Consider the following 14150-nt stretch of genomic DNA (forward strand, 5'->3'; position numbering starts at 1 on the left):
CATCCACATCTCCTTTTATATAAAATATATACTTTAATAATTTCACAATAGTATGCTGTTTGTATATTCCCTACAGCTGAGATGCTTAAGCGTCTCAGCTATTTCACTATCCATTCACTTTTATACTTAACAATTCAAATACCAAAGTATGAAAGTAAAAAAAAAAAAAAAAAAAAAAGGCAAGGTTTGATGTGATCTCTCTGTTAGTTTTGTCTTTGCAGCAATCTTTTCTCTTCCCTAGCCAAGCCTGAAAATTAGGGTGCACTCTGCTTTTAGTGCCCATAATATTTAAAGGTGAAACCTTTTAGTTTCATTGTTCATCAAAATGAAAAAGAGTAGTGCTGCAGTTCACTTTTAAACAGCCTTTTTTTTTTTTTTTTTGTCAAATAATGAGTGTTGGGGTCATGCTCTAGGGTGTAGGCATTTAAATCAGACATTTCATGCTTCAAGTCATTCATGGCTGCTGCTGTGTTTCAAACTGTCCCTTTCACCAGTACACTGAAGTGTCCTTCAGTGTCTTGGCTACACAAGTACCCTTCAAAGGTATTCTGGTTGGGGACAAATATTTAACCAAGAGAAACTTCAGGGCATTCTCTCAGATAAGGTCAACATTGCTAGAATGTGACAGTTGTTGAACCTTGTGAATGTTGTGACTTTGTTCTAGCTAGAAAAAAACTGCAGGCAAGGCTGATAGCTAGACTCTTGTGTAGACCCATTTTAAAAGGTAGCCACTATCCAAAACTAGCAACAGGTTTAATGTGCTTTTTTTTAAAGGTGTGTTAGCTGTTCTTTATCAAACTTAGAACAGCCTGAGGCTACTGTGACTTAAGCAGGAGCTAGGTCAGCTTGTGCATTATGTTCTTTGTGCTTTCTGCCTCTTGCACAAGTAGAAACATATTCAAATACAGGCATCCAGCTCTGGGAAGCGTCTGCTGGTAAAAGCGGAGGTGAAAATGAGGGAATAGGCCAGGTTATCACAAAAATCTGATTTTGCCAGTGCTGGCCCTGGTGGTACGGTGGTTAATATGTCACTAACAGGAAAATCAAGAGCCTTTTGAAGAGAAGACTGTAACACAATGGCTATAATCCTTCATAATGGGTATGGATGTGTTATACATAGTTATGTATGACTTGTGCTTGCATATATGCTAACTTTTCAGGTCATAGATATAACTGCCTGTAGGAACTCTTCAAATCCCTAACCTGGCCTACGTAGTAAGCTTTTTATGGCACAGGTTTCTCTCAGTTACTTTCTAATTTTAGTTTGGCCTTTTGCCCTTAAAAATTATGTTATTTCATTACAGATCATATATCAGTTAGTGTTAAGTCTTGACTGTATGAAAAAGAGCTGAAAATTCCCCCCAGCACTTCCAAAGGTACTGGCTAGAATATGTAACAGAAACAGTGGAAATAATTAACCAGAACTACCCACACTAGGATCCAAGGTACACAAAATTGCACTCATTGTTCTGTTGTCTTGGTATGAGCTACTGTGACTGCTTTCCTCGCACTGATAGTTCTCTAGGCTTGTAGATTCAATTACTCTGTTTCCTTGGCCTGATTCCTACTTCTAATGGAAGTAAGCAACTGATGGAGCCTGACTAGCAACTGGCTATTGTCAGTGCTTACATCCCTAAACTTGCTTTCTGGGCATCCTTGCACTGAAACTCCTGCCTTTGTAAAATGTGGGTTGCATATCTGTGTACTACCAAAATAAATACTGCAATTCTTCGTAAAGGTGTGTGCTGAAAAAAATACAGAAAATTTGACAGCTTGAGAGAGACTTTCCATAAGACAGAAGTCCAAGAATCTTTGAGTTAAGGTTTAGCCATAAAATGTAAAGTGAAGAACTCGTTGCTATCTGATTCCACAGACCAATGCAAACAGGTAAAAAGAATGAAACCATGAATAGAAACAAGCAAACACCATGCTATGCTGTTCCCTGCTTTCCTTCTGGCTCTATGTGTTGTCAAAGATGAGTCATAATGGCAAAATCAGTTAATAGGCAAAAGGTTTGACAACTTACCTATTCTTTCACCATGTTTTCTTTATCTGGCATAATTATTTTAGGTTTTGGATAAAAGGTAAAACTGTAAGTATCCTGGGAAAGGATCACTATGTGTTTTACGCTCTTCTGATATAACAGCACTGGGCTAGAAGGAGCCATAGACAAATACAACATAAAACTTACATAAGTCATTTTTAAAACCTAATGTACCCTTTTATATAACAGCTTTAAGGAGTCATATTGCTAGCTCTGCAACAGCATGCAGTCAGAATGATGATTAATTTGCACACAGCATACTTTACTTCTAATATGCAACCCTGCTGTCAAACCTGCATATTAGTTGCCTTGGATTAATGGACATTGGTTACGGCATATTGATCCCTTCCATCACAGGTTACTGATGCTTTGCAAATGTTCTGTAGCTTTCAGTGACAACTTGTGGCTTCCTGCTGCACCATGTCTGCACATTACAGGTGAAGATACCTTCCAGTGGGATGCCATCGTGAAGTGCAGACAGCAGGTGACTTCAGTGAGTGATTCAATGAGGCACCTTCTGAAGACTCAGTTGTGCGCTCTCCTTTGCTCGTCTTGAGTTAAGAGAAAGGCAGCAAGTAATTATTAAATTGCTGTAGTTAAGGACATTTTGTAGCACTTTGAGAGACAGGTACGAGCATTAATTGGCATCAGTGCTTATGCTGGTATTACCTAATAGCTCATTTGAAATTCAGGTTTTGAAGAACCACAAAGATTGTACAATACAGGCTATATATAACTTGGGTGGGAAAATGTTCTAGATATGTTAATATTTTTGACTAATTCTGAAACCTAGTTTCAACTGAGGAAATTGCTTAAAATGAATCCTGAGTCAAATGGGGGAAAAGGGAACTTTTATTGACAGCATTATTAGAATGAAATAATTCTTGTGCAGTTCAGAAACCAAATTATCATTCTCTAGTTTCCTTGGTTTTGTTCATCTTTCAGATGGGAACAAGCAAGGGAAAACTTGATGGGTCAAGAACTTCTAAGATTTGGGGAACATAAGCTTGATAAAATAGACTATTTCATATGCAAGGCACCTACAGTGAGCATGTAATCCAACTGCCTGACCAGTTCATGGCTGGCCAAGTCAAAGCCTGGTATTAAGGACATTGCCCAAATGCCTCTTACTGTCATGCTTGGAGCATCGACTGCTTCTCTAGGAAGTTTGTTCAGTGTTTGACCACCCTCTCGGCCAAGAAATGCTTCCTAATATCCAGATTAAACCTTCCCTGGTACAGGTTTTAACCATTCCCATGTGTCCTGTCACTGATGCCAGGGCAGGCTGCTGACTCCCACTGAGCCTGCTGGCAATCAGATCCCTGTCTGCAGGGCTGCTTTCCAGCCACTCTCCCAATATATACTTGTGTCCAATGTTATTCCATCCTAGATGCAGAATCTGGCATTTCAACTTGGAAAATTTCATCCCATTAATTGTAGCAGAATGCTCCTATCTATGTAGATCCCTCTCCAAGGCCTCTTGTCCCTCAAGAGTCAGCAATGCCTCCCAGTACCATCAGCAAACTTCCTAATGGTGCATTCAACTCCTGTATCCAGATTGTTGATAAATACACTGAACAAAACAGGCTCTGGAATTGAACCACAAGGCATACCAATGGTACCCCTCAACTGGTGCCAGTTGCCAACTAGATAGATGTAGCTCCATTCACTAGAACCCTTTGAGCGCTGTCCTTCAGCCAGTTTTTTCACCCAAAACACCATGAACCTGCTTATCCCACAATTGGGCAACTTGTCCAGAAGGATGCTCTTAGGAGCAGTATCAAAAGCCTTAGTAAAATCCAGAAAGAATGTGACCAGCAGGACCAGGGCATTGATTGTCCCTCCCTGTACTCAGCAGTGGTGATGCCTCAAACCCTGCATTCAGTTTTGGGCCCCTCACTGCAAGAACAACACTGAAGTGCTGCAGCATGTCCAGAAAAAGGCAATGGAGCTGGTGAAGGGTCTGGAGCACAGGTCCTATGAGGGGGAGCAGCTCAGAGGGAGTTGGGGTTGTTTAGTGTGAAGACAAGGAAGCTCAGAGGGCACTTTATTGCTCTCAACAAGTACCTGAAGTGAGGTTGTAGTTAGGTGGGATTACTCTCTTTCCTCTGGTAGCAAGCAAGAAGATGAGGAAATGGCCTCAGTTGTGTCAGGGGAGGTTTAGATTGGATATGAGGAAAAGCTGCTTCACTGAAAGGGTGATCAGGCATTGGAACAGGCTGTCTGGGAAAGTGGTGTAGTCACAATCCCTGGAGATGTGTGGATGTGGCACTTAGGGATGTGGTTTAGTGGTGGACTTGTCAGTGATGGCTTAACAGTTGGGCTTGGTGATCTTTGAGGTTTTTTCCAAGCTAAATGTTTCTATGATTCTATCAGTTTTTTTAGAATGTTTAATCACTTGACCTTGCTTTTTTGTGCTAGGGAGGGGTTGAGGTGGGGTGAGATGACTTCTAGAGAAGCTATTGAATAAGGATATTCGATACTTAATGAGACCTCACTATATAGGCAAGATTTTTTACCAAATAGGAATAATCTTTTCTCTACAAGGGCATTTTTTATCCCTTCATTCTAGTCTTTTAACTTCCGCAGTAAATACAAGTGGGTTTGTGTTGTCTGTTCATAGACTTAAAATCTTTTCCAAAAGCCTGGATTAAATGTTATTTGATATTGCTATAAAAGCTATTCAGTGAAACCTCAAATTTGAACACAGTTTATTTTTATGTAAGTTTTAGAATTCCAATAGTGTCTCTTAAAATTTCTGTTTTGAGAATTCTGTACAGCAAACCTAAGCCAAATGACAACATGCCTTCCTTAGTACCAGACCAAATCATCCTATTGCCCTGAAAAGTGGAAAATGAACACTTAATGTGCATGCAATAAGTATACCAGTGTAAACTACTCTGTAATGCATTTTTGCCCAGAGTATCATGGTCATGCTGGTTACCTGGGGCTTATTTTCATGTTCTTCTGGTTTCATTTGTGATTGCTGATGAAGTTACTTATCCCTAGCTGCTTCTCTAGCTCCTTTCATGAGAGGTGGATTTTTTGCTTTTAGGTCTTTTATCTCAGTTCTTAGGAATCCAACCTAGTTTCAGAGATAGATGAGAAAGAATTTAGCATTTAAATGCTGGAATAGGTGTGTGTTGGGTTTTAGTTCATGTTTTTGTTGGTTGGTGATCTTGCTGGTTTGGTTGTTTTGTTTTTTTTAGGAAGCAATCTGTCCTTCCAAATTTCTGCTTCTGTAACCAGCATAGGTTTGTACACAGACGGCCTTAGACACTGAAAGCATTCAGTTGCACTGAAAATAAAGATCAACATCAGGAAATATGTTGTAAACTGCAGAAGTCTATGATGAAAAGCTTTCTTAAATGTTTTTCAACTTAAGTAACTGTCTTAGGACATAGTACATTTTCTTCTTAGTAACTGGTGCAGTGCTGTAGTTTTTGGATTCGGTATGAGAATAGTGTTGACAACACACTGATGATTTGGTTGTTACTCAGTAGTGCTTACCCTAAGCTGAGGGCTTTTCAATTTTCCATGCTCTGCCATGAGGAGCTGCAGAAAAAGGTGGGAGTTTGGCCAGGACAGGTGATCCAAAGTGGCCAAAGGGCTATTTGATACCATAGAAAAACATGCCCAGTATTTAAACCAGAGGAGTTACCTGGAAGGGAGCTGATTGGTACTCAATGATGGCACATTGTGCAGCACTTTTTCTCTTGGATTTTATTTCTCTTTCTCCCTCCACTTATCATTATTATATTATTAGCTTTTTTTTTAATGATTAAATTATTTTTATCTCAACCCACAAGGTTTACCTTTTCTTTCCAGTTCTCCTCTCTACCATGATGGGGGCTGAGGGGAATGACTTTACAGCTGCATGGTATTGATTTTGTGGCTGGGATTAAACCACAACAATAACTGATTTCATCTGCACTGGGATATGCAAGAGAATCCTGATATATGGTCCTTGAGACCCTTCCTATCTTCTCTGCTTAAACCATTTGTTCTGAAAGCTGTGTATCTTCTGCTGCTCCACGCATCTCTAATGGATAACTCGATGTCTGACCTAACAACTTATTTAAGTGCTTATTGGACTGGATATGGAGATCACCTTGTGAGCACAAAGGTAGGTTTGTCTTTGATTATTTCTCTGGTTAGTGATTGGATCTAAGGCTCCAGTGGATAAACTCTGGAGGATCCAGTTATCAGAAGCTTCCTTTCCTGTGGCTGTATACCTTGCTTTATGCTACATACCTTGTTTCCTGTGTGCAGCAGCAGAAGTGCTGGTGTCTGTATCTACCTAGCTCCATTTCCTGTTAGTTCAGTAGCAGAACCCATCCCATGTTTGCCTAGTGAATGGTGAGTTACAACTCTTAAGGCATGAGCACAGTCACCTGCACCTTCTGCTCACTCTCAGAGACTGAGAACCACTGGGTTCAACAGGGGCTGTTTACGTGTGTGAGGATATGAAGAGCAACAGGCAGCTGTAAAGTGTTGGTACCTGGAGCTGACAGAGTTGCTTTGTTTTGGCAAGAATGTTTGGTCCCCCCATCTTGTTCTATTTTTCTCCTAACCTATGTACTGCTGAGCTGGTTTGCATACACTGCTTCTGAGTAATGTTTGTTCACCAAAGATTTTTATTTCTATAAAACCATGACTGAGTTATCTGGTCATCCTCATTTATTCTCACAATTGTTATCTTAAAAAAAATGTGAAAAATCAAAGTAGCATTTTTCATCTTTGGTTATGTAGAACCAGTAGTAGTGTATGCTCAGGTACCTTGGAGTGGCCGGATGGTGGAGACTTCTGTAATTGCTTGTTAATTTTTAAAGCAGAAAGTGGAGGAAATGAGATTTTTGGTTACTTATAGAAGAATTTGACTTATTGCACTGTTCTTTCCTGCTGGAAAGAACAGGTCTGTGCAAACCAAACAAGCAGTGGTATTGGTGTAGTCTTTTTCTGTCTGCTCAATGACATCATCTTGTGAGAGCTTGCACTAAGATATTGTTGGTATTAAATTTGGGTGAAAAGTGCATGGTCAGACATACTCATGCATAAGAAAGAGGTGAAACTAACATAATTCAATCCTTTTAGTGCCTCATTTTTGCAGTTTTAAATGTCTTGAAGTATTTATTAGGGAAAGAGAATGCAGCTTTATCTTCATGATTTTTTTTTTTTTTTTTTGCCCTAGTTTAACAAAGCACTGAAGCAGAGACTTGAATCCTTTGGGCATTACTTAAGGGCTCAGAGCTGTAAATCCCATTATTGAGGATTTAGAAGTAGATTAGATAACCACAAGAGGTCATAGTTGCATCACAGATATAAGAGAGGAGGTCATATTTGAAAATCTTTTCTCTTTAGAGGAAAGCTGCCACAAAAAGAAGGTTGTTTTTAGTTAATGGAAAAAAATGAGCTTGACATGTGAATTTCCAATGTGAAATGCATGTGAAAGTAGGCATGACACAAGAGAAAAGAACAGTTCGTTAAAGGGAAGAGAGTAGAAATTCTGCTTTGTATTGGGCTGTTTGTAGAATTTTTAAAGTGGTTCTCGGCTTGCTGAAGACAATCCTTTTGTAAATCCATCTATTCCATAAGATTAGCCAAGGATAGTTAACTTGATCCTGGGTATTTCAAATGGTATTTTGAAGATTGATTTGGTATCTCATCTGGTTTGCTTTAGAAATCTAGTATGGGTAGCAAAAGGAGCCATTTTCACTGTCATTACACTGTTAATAATTTTCTGTGGTTTCTATATCTTGTGGGTAGATCACACAAATAAGTTTCTTTTACTTTATTTGAAATCTGTTTGCAATATGTATTTAAAATCCAAATGTGGAGTGGCAAAATACCAGAATCACTTTCTGACTAAATGAGCTCCTACTAGGGTCAGATCATCCTTGTGGTCTTCAACATATTCAGGAGTGCTTGATTTCTGACTTCTGCATCACTGCATCTACCTGTGTCTCATTTACTAGCAACAGTAAAGTATTGCCAGTGGTTCACAGCAGCCAAAAGAGATAATGCAACATTCTTGTTACTGGCAGATGAGGATGAAAAATAGAAAAAATAAGAGGGAAATAAAAAGAAAGGCATCTGTTGAGCCTCATGTTTTTGGAAAGGTATGTCGACACTTTCTGTGGTTTCCTGTGTCATAATCTGCAAGTGGTAGTTGAGTCTTTTGAATGGTGGATGCTCCCTCCTAAGTCCTCCTGACTTTTTACCCACAAACCAGATGCAAAGCAGTGACCTCTGAGCCTCAGGGCTTCATTATCGAAACTTTCAGCTTCCCTCTTCCGTATCTTTCAGAAACTGATAATCTTCCTCACTGCTGAAGGGGAGGAATGAACAGAAACTTCTCACCCCGAAAGGCTTGGCAGTTCCTGCATTTTCATTTTAACTGTCTGCTAGCAGTAATTCTTCTTGTGGATGCAGACATCCATGAAAATGTGTTCCTGTTTCTCTGCAGCTCTGTCACATAGAAGAGCTAGTGAAGGAGCTACGTGTGCTACATTTTTAACCCTCCTTGTGGATTCATACTGACGGTTGTTAGGTACTTGGAAATGCAGACGTGTTCTCATGTTTAGGACTTAAATTCAAAGAAACAGATGCCTGGGAACCCACTGGCGTACAGAAGCAAATATTTTCCTAGAAGTGCAGAGTCCTCTTGTTTAAGAGGTGCCAGTTCCCATGCAGAGCTCTGGTACCACAGAGCTATTACCACACCCTTGTGCAGCACAGTTGATATCCCCAGTGCACTTATGGTAAAGCTGCAGTAGATAAGGTGCTGTGCTGTATGTGACAGCAGGATTGTTGTGTTCCATTGGCTAATTGTAGAGGGACCTCATCCCTGTTTCTAACAAAACTATAGTATGTTATTTCATTTTTATTGATTTGATTTCTTTTCTGTTTCTTTTTCCAGATAAGCCCACTTGCATGGAGCTGCCAGAGGAGCTGTCAGCTGGCAGACATGCAGGAACTGAGAAGGGAGAAAGCAATAGAAGACTACAGAATGAAAGAGGATGGTCTTTTGATCCAACCAGCCATGGAATTTAATAGAGAGAAACAATCCACAGAAGGATAGAAACTACAGAGATGATTGCTTTCCCACAAAAAAAAAAAAAAAAAAAAAAAAAAAGGGCTCAAAACACATCCTTCAACAGTCAAGGATGTACTTTGTCAAAGCAGAGCTTGAAAATCAAATTCATGTGGTAAAATCTGTGGGAATGCCTTAAAATTACCTCAAGCAGACTGTACGAATATCATTTCTGACACAGGTGATTTGATGAGCTTGGATTATGTGTTTGGAGACATCTAAGTAAAGAAAGAGGCTATTCCTCTTGCAGAGGTGTCAAACAAAAGCTCCTGACTTTACAATGGCAAGTAATTCAACATCCCACTGTTGAATGGAAATAATGATGGTCTGTCTTTTGGAGGAAATTCCTGCTGTGTCTGACTGTTCTTCTCTAGGTCTATTTTTGAGATCCATTTTTTCTGAGAGCTATTTTTGATTTTAAGAGTGACTTATTTTTCTTCCATTGTTGAAAGACCACTTCTTAAACTGTATTGGTTGTTACCTGTTGCAGGTATGTAAAATTCTCATTAGAGCAGCTTCCTGCTAGAAGTTGCAGACCACTGTCACCACTGTTGTTTGCCAGCACTGCCACATCCAGGTCAAGTGGATAAGGCTGTAACGCCACTGTGCTGTGTGGTGTGTGCAAAAAGCAGTTTAGGAGGTATAGACCAGTCCCTTCCCAAGCAAAATAAAGTATTAGGGCAATACTACTGCTCTACCACAGGCCAAAATTAATGTAGGCTATGCCTCAGTCTCAGAACAAGTTCTTTGACATATTGGTGAACACTGATGAATGTAGAATAGGGAAGAATGGATGAGGTCAAAGGTCACTGTGCCAACCAGACTGCAGTCCAAGAACAGTCTGGGCATCAGACTGCAAAGGTGGGAATAATAATGACACCAGCTTGGAAGGGATGTGACATCTGCATGTGAGTACATGCCACTACCTGTTTGGTTTTCTTGGGATGTAAATTGGTGTGACTGTGTTTATGATGTATCTGCACATTTTAAAAAATATTTTTAGGGGGAACATTGTGGTTTTCTGGTGTGTTGAGTTTTTTTACTTCTCCCCACAAAGTACTAGATCAGCAGTATTTAAATATGTTGTCATTTGAAACTGTCAGACTTGCTCTCTTGGCAGAGTGATGGAAAAACTGCCAAGGTTTTCTTTGTCATTAAACTGAAAGAAGATTTTTTCCAAACAGTCATGGGTTATCACAGATCAGTCGGGTATAGTGTGGAACATGCAGGCTCTTTTGTCAGAGACAGATCAAGAGCACTTAGGCTGTATCTCCACAACCAAAAATATCTGTGTTCATGCAGTCCTATTTCAGACAGAAAATAGTGATACATCAGGTAGGGGAAAGAGGGAGGGAAAAAGAGCTGAGAGATGAAAGCATCAAGTCTGGGATACAGTATGGAATGTCTCTACAGGATTCAAAGCAATTGCTGAGGCTACCCTTCTTGACAAGAGGCTGAGCTGCTTTCTCAGCCTCTTCCAAGGACTTGATCTCTGACTGGAACAGCATTGTCATGGAAAAGGATTTCCAGAGAGAGACCTCACGGTCTAGTTGCATCTGTACCACTATAATGATTCAAGTAGCAAAACTTTCTTGGGTAAATGTAAGTACCACTTCCCCTTTGGTTCTCTTTTGGCAACAAGCATAAAGAAAATAAATATATTGGAATTGAGTCATCACTCACTGATGCAGAAGATTAAAAATTACCGTTTTCTTCAAGAAGAAAAAAGTTGTTTTTTTTTAATGGTCCATCAGCCACAGTGATGTTGCTCAGTACAAGCTCTGTCTGAGCATGGTACTACCATGTAACCAAATCATGCATGCCTCCTAAACAATGCAATTCCTGGCTGTACTTAGGGGTACAATTAGCCTCACCAGTTAAGGACAACTCTAAAAGTTTTACTGGAGCAGTAGCCATGATCTTACTTTTATATCCTAGCAACTGTGGTGGTTTAAGCCCAGCTAGCATCTAAGCACCATGAAGCTGCTCCCTCCTGCCCTGCCCCAGTGAAATGGGGCAGAGAATCAAAATTAAACTAGTAGCTTAAAATAAGAGTTTAAAAATTGGAAAAAAAAAGTCAATAAATAATAATAATGATAAAAAGGAATAGAAAAACAAGTGATGCACAATACAATTGCTCACCCCATACTGACTAATGCCAGATTCCCTTCCTGAATCCAGATCGGCCTCATTTCCAAGTAGCTGCCCTCCGTTATACTGGGTACGATGTCCTGTGGTATGGAATATCCCTCTGGTCAGTTCAGGTCAGCTGCCGTGGCTGTGCACCCTCCCAAGATTTCTTTTCCTTCTCAGTGGCAAAGGACGAGACACGACAAAGTCCTCGACTTAGGATAAACACGATTTAGTAAATTCAAAACATCAGGTTTTTATTCTGCATGCAAAACTCATGATAGTCCCAGCTACTGAGCAATTAACTCCATGCAGCCAAAACTACTGAGCGCTGGAGTGACATAGCTTAGTCATGAAATAACAGATTTTTATCGCTATGCAGCAGTTGATACGGATTAATCATCCACTTAAGGATTTGCTCTAAGAGTACTTTTTAATGGGTTTTGGGAGGCAGCAGTGCTGAACAGGGCCACACCGTGTTTACGGTGAAAACACCTTCGCAATTAACCTTCAGGCTTGTTTCGTCCGGAGCTCCTCTAACGCCACTCGTAGCGCATGACAAAGCGAAAGCGGCAGAACGCACGCAGCCTCACCAAATGCCCACACGTGTTAACCCTGGCGGCGCCCCGGTTCCAGCGCCGCCAGCCCCTCACCGCTCCGTCCCCTGCGGGGCTGCCGGGCCGGCGCGGGCGGCCCCCGCGAGGCGCAGGCACGGGCGGCACCGGCTGCCCGCGCGCCCCGGCCCGAGAGCGAGACGCCGAGCCCCAGCGCGGCCGGCGCCCCGCGGCGCCTCAAGGGCGAGCGCGCGTCACTTCCGGGACACACCCGCCTCCCGCGCCTGCATCGCGAGACCCCGCCCCGCCTCGCGCGAGACTCGCTGGCTCACCCGGCCGACCGGCCGAGTCCCTTCGGCAATTTCCGTCACCGCCAGACCCTACCAATCGGGCGCAGGAGCGCATCGATGCGCGCGGGCCCCCCGCGGGGTCCCTGCGGGGCCGAGCCCCGCCGTGCTGCCGTGGGGTCCGTGCCGCGGGCACGGCGGCGCTGCCGGGGCTGCGGGGCCCAGGCGCGGGGCCGGGGCGGCGGGGAGGCGTGCGGGGTTCGACTGATCAGGCCTGGGCATGGCGCCTCTCCTCCCCCCCGCCATGGCTCCCCGTGTCCCTGCTCCTCTCCTCTCAGTGAGCGAAAGTGGCCGCCGCCGCCGTCCCAGCGCCCGCAGCCGCCGCCTCCTCCTCAGCACCAGCGCGGGCGCCATCTTGGCGAGGCAGGAGCCGGGAGCGCCCCGCGGCAGGAGACAGGCAACGCCAGCCCCGGCAACGCGGGGCGAGAGGCCGGGTGGAGCAAGCGGGGGAGCGAGCCGGGGAGACACCCCCAGCCCCCCGCCGCCGCCGCCGCGTCGCCGCCGGGCCCGCTACCCAGGTGAGCCACCGCGGCCACTGCGAAGGGCACGCCGGGCCGGGACTACGGGAGGCGGCAGCGGGGGCGCCGGCCGGGCAGGCCGAGGCTTCACCCCCCGCGCCGACCGGCGGCCGCAGCAGCCGGGCCTCTTCTTAAAGAGACAGGCCCCTTCCCCGCCCTGCCCGCCGGATGCGCCCCGCGGTACCGGCGGCGCGGAGCCGCCGTTCCCCTCCCCCAGTCCCGGTCTAGAGCGGCGGCCGGGCGCCGCCGGGCGCGGGGGGGCTCGGCGGGAGGGTGGGGGGGGCGGGGGCGCCGCCGCGCACCTGCCGGCGCACGTGCGGGCGGTGGCGCGTGCGCGGGCGGGGGGGCGCGGGGGGGCGCGCGGCGAGGGCGGCGGCGCGGCCGGGCCGGGAGCGCCGCGTCACCGGCGGGAGCGCGCGCCCGCCGCCGCCGCCTGCGGGGGCGCGCCTGCGGGAACGCGCCCGCCTCCCCCCCCAAAGCCCGCTGCCGTCAGAGCGCGGCCTCCGCCCCGCGGCCGGGCCGGGCCGGGCCGGGCCGGGCTGGGCTGGGCAGGGCCGGGCCGGGCCGGCTGCCCCTGTACGTGAGGCCGCGTGGCGCGGCTCTGCCCGCAGCGCCCGGAGGGGCGGGGTCCCGGGCCGCCCCGGCGCTCCCGGAATAGCCACCGGCACCTGCAGGAAGGGGCCCCCTGCCAGACTCGTGGCGTTGTTGATGGAAAGTGTCTCCCGGGTGCCCGTGGAGCGCAGTTCCGTGCTGTGTTCGCGCTGCTAAATGCGCACTTCCCGAAAGCTGCGCTCTAAAGTCCGCTCCTGTTTGACTGCAAACAGGTAGCCTAGTACAATTTCTCTGTGTGACTCGGTACAATTTCTGTTCTTAACGCTGTTTCCTGTCTTCTGTGGAAGATTTCTCCCACTGCAGTGTTGCAGATGATAATAAACTCCTTTAGTTTAGTTTCGTCTTTGCATGAAGAAAATTATGAAAGTCGTGTAATTTTTTTTACGGTGAAATGTGTATAATTAGAATTTTAGTTTCCTCTGTTACAAACAAATCTGCATGGATTTGTACACACAGATCTGATAAGGTGTACACAGCACATCTGATAAGCCCTTTATGTATGTGACCAACACATTTTTTAACTCAAAGGACTCATTTGTGTTGTCACTCCTTTAGTGTGTATGTATAAGAGTGTTCTGACACTGAGAGGTTGGTAAGATAGTGAGGGAAAAGGACAAGAAATAGAAGTGTAGCTTGAACCTTTTTCCAGGGCTAAAGGATCTTGCCTGTAATTCTTCTCTTGTTTATTTTTCACTTGTATATTGTTGAAGTTGCTGAAAATACTGCGTCCCAAATCTTGATGATTCCAATAAACAAGTTCCGTTCCATTTGGGTATAATGTAATAAGCTGTAATAAGCATGCTCCTTGACAGGCTAGACTACATGCTAGATTGAGTTAGATGGCAAGTCCTC

At 44.6% G+C, this 14150-nt stretch overlaps 1 protein-coding gene across 2 annotated transcripts in view; it reads left to right on the forward strand.

Annotated features, from left to right (window-relative positions):
- The first annotated feature begins 12405 nt into the window (after window positions 1-12405).
- The window catches only part of INO80 (INO80 complex ATPase subunit), a 64937-nt gene continuing 63192 nt past the window's right edge, over window positions 12406-14150 (forward strand). For both annotated transcript variants that reach the window (XM_077784158.1, XM_021533451.2), the window contains exon 1: window positions 12406-12686. The gene's annotated coding sequence lies outside the window, so the exon portion shown is untranslated. The remainder of the gene's footprint in view (window positions 12687-14150) is intronic.

Source organism: Lonchura striata, chromosome 6, assembly GCF_046129695.1.
Source record: "Lonchura striata isolate bLonStr1 chromosome 6, bLonStr1.mat, whole genome shotgun sequence".
Taxonomy (NCBI): Eukaryota; Metazoa; Chordata; class Aves; order Passeriformes; family Estrildidae; genus Lonchura; species Lonchura striata.